Raw genomic sequence first — 2,500 nt, forward strand, 5'->3', positions numbered from 1 at the left:
TTTTATTTTATTTTATTTTATTTTATTTTATTTTATTTTATTTTATTTTATTTTATTTTATTTTATTTTATTTTATTTTATTTTATTTTATTTTATTTTTCCATTTCATTGTATGGTATGTTTTTAGGTGAAGCACTTTGCGTTTGCCTCGTTTATGAAATGTAGCCAACTATTTAAATAAAGTTGCCTCGCCTAACAATCGATTAATTATTCTTCTTTTTGGGAAAAGAAAAAAGCCAGTAACCCCTTAGCAGCAGATGCATCAGTCAGTGCACTATGTACTGCAGTCAAGTCAGCCGGCCGCTCCTATATTTAAAGTGCACCAGTATTGTGAGGGGCTTGGCTGCTATTCTTTGCTGCTATTTCTAACAATGATCTCTCTGTTATCGCCAATTTATTTCCTGTTCCTGAACCTATTTAAAGCTGCACTGTGTAACTTTGGGTGTGTCAGAGAAGTGAAACATTTTCTAGGGTTTATTCTCATAACTGAATAAACAAACTTTCCTCACAGGAAAATGTAGATCCCTGGAACACTGTTTGAAGTTAGAAAGCTTCCTGAAAAGTTACTATTTCACTGTTGTTGTTTACAGCAGCAGGGCCCACAGTTTGGTTTACAAACATATTCTAGTCTTACGTTTGGTTCCAGGTTCCTCAAAATAATTTTGATTTATGATGATAGAATTATTCAATACTAAGAATTACATGTAGAGAAAATATGTTTAGTAAACTAACTGCTGGCTCTGTGAATGTAAACAAACCCCCCTCCTCTGAAACTACACACTGCAGCTTTAAAGCTCCTAGTAGTTAGTAGATAAACATTTTCCATGAGTCGTGTGTGTGTGTGTGTGTGTGTGTGTGTGTGTGTGTGTGTGTGTGTGTGTGTGTGTGTCTTTGTGGCTATAAATATTCTACCCACAATCTGCCCGTGGTGGTTGAACCTGATTTATTTTAATGATGAGTGAATCTCAGTTAAATAAACAGTGTGTGTGTGTGTGTGTGTGTGTGTGTGTGTGTGTGTGTGTGTGTGTGTGTGTGTGTGTGTGTGTGTGTGTGTGTTTGTCATCCATCATACATCAGTTGGTGTTTGTTTTATGTTTGACATTTTAATTATGAGCAGTGGGAAAAAATTCAAAAGACTGCAAGTAAAATCATATAGGCTATCTATGAGTTCTTTATTAGCGTGTGCATAAAAAATATGTACAAAAAATAGTCTAATGCTGTCTCTGATAACACACACACACACACACACACACACACACACACACACACACACACACACACACACACACACACACACACACACACACAACCACACACACACACACACACACACAAATACACATATAAATATAAAAAATATAAAGCAGCATTTTGCACTATCTGACAGATTATCAGATACAACGCTCCGAGGAACTTTCAATTTGTGTTAATGTAATTCTAGCGCCCCCTTTGGACAAAAGCAGTAGTGTTTTTACCACGCCAGCTGTTGTTCCTGGGTGAGCGTATACCCATGACAAAGGCATTAAGAAAAACTATATAAAAATAGCATTCTTTGCACTGATGGTCTCGTTTGCTGTTACATGTAATTTATGATCATCAGAGGAAAAATGAGACTGTTTCAGAAATATTTAAAAGTTTCTCGTGGCTACTTAAAGTATACTTAAATAACTAAATGGGATACTGACTGGCAGAGGTGAAAGGCTGAAAAGAAAGTAAAAAGGAATAATAAAGAATAAACAAACAAGGAAAGAGAGAGAGAGAGAGAGAGAGAGAGAGAGAGAGAGAGAGAGAGAGAGGTAAATATTGACTGTCCTCCAACAGATCCGGCACACTGCAAAAGATTAACACTGTAACTGTGTGTGTGTGTGTGTTTGTGTGTGTGTGTGTGTGTGTGTGTGTGTGTGTGTGTGTGTGTGTGTGTGTGTGTGTGTGTGTGTGTGTGTGTGTGTGTGTGTGTGCAAACATGACCACCTGTTGTGTGTACTCACTCACTCTGTATCGCTTTGTTATCATTTAAATGGATTTTCTGGTTTTAAAGTAATCTTGTCTTAAGCAAGTGAGCGTTTAAAACACACACACACACACACACGCACACACACGCACACACACACACACACACACACACGCACACACACACACACCTACATATACACGCACACACACGCACGCACACACACACACACACACACACGCACAAACACACACACACGCACAAACACACACGCACACATGCACACACACACACACACACACACACACACACACACACACACACACACACACACACACACACACACACACACACACAGTTCAAACCTAAAGTCTATATTTGGTGGTGTGTCAGAGATAGGATTACTGTCGGGATGCTTCACCAGTTTGATTTTCTGAAACCAAAACATCCAATTATCTAAAGGTCCAGTGTCTCTGCTCTGGAACTAATCACTTAAACCAACAACATGTAACTCCACAATGTGCATGAGAAAAATTGTATATCTTTTAT

General features: G+C 38.0%; 1 protein-coding gene across 1 annotated transcript in view; it reads left to right on the forward strand.

Annotated features, from left to right (window-relative positions):
• itpr3 (inositol 1,4,5-trisphosphate receptor, type 3) overlaps positions 1-2,500 on the forward strand; it is a 163,464-nt gene that overhangs the window by 14,424 nt on the left and 146,540 nt on the right. The window lies entirely within an intron of this gene.

The sequence above is a fragment of the Ammodytes marinus genome, assembly GCF_949987685.1.
Source record: "Ammodytes marinus genome assembly, chromosome: 7".
NCBI lineage: Eukaryota > Metazoa > Chordata > Actinopteri > Uranoscopiformes > Ammodytidae > Ammodytes > Ammodytes marinus.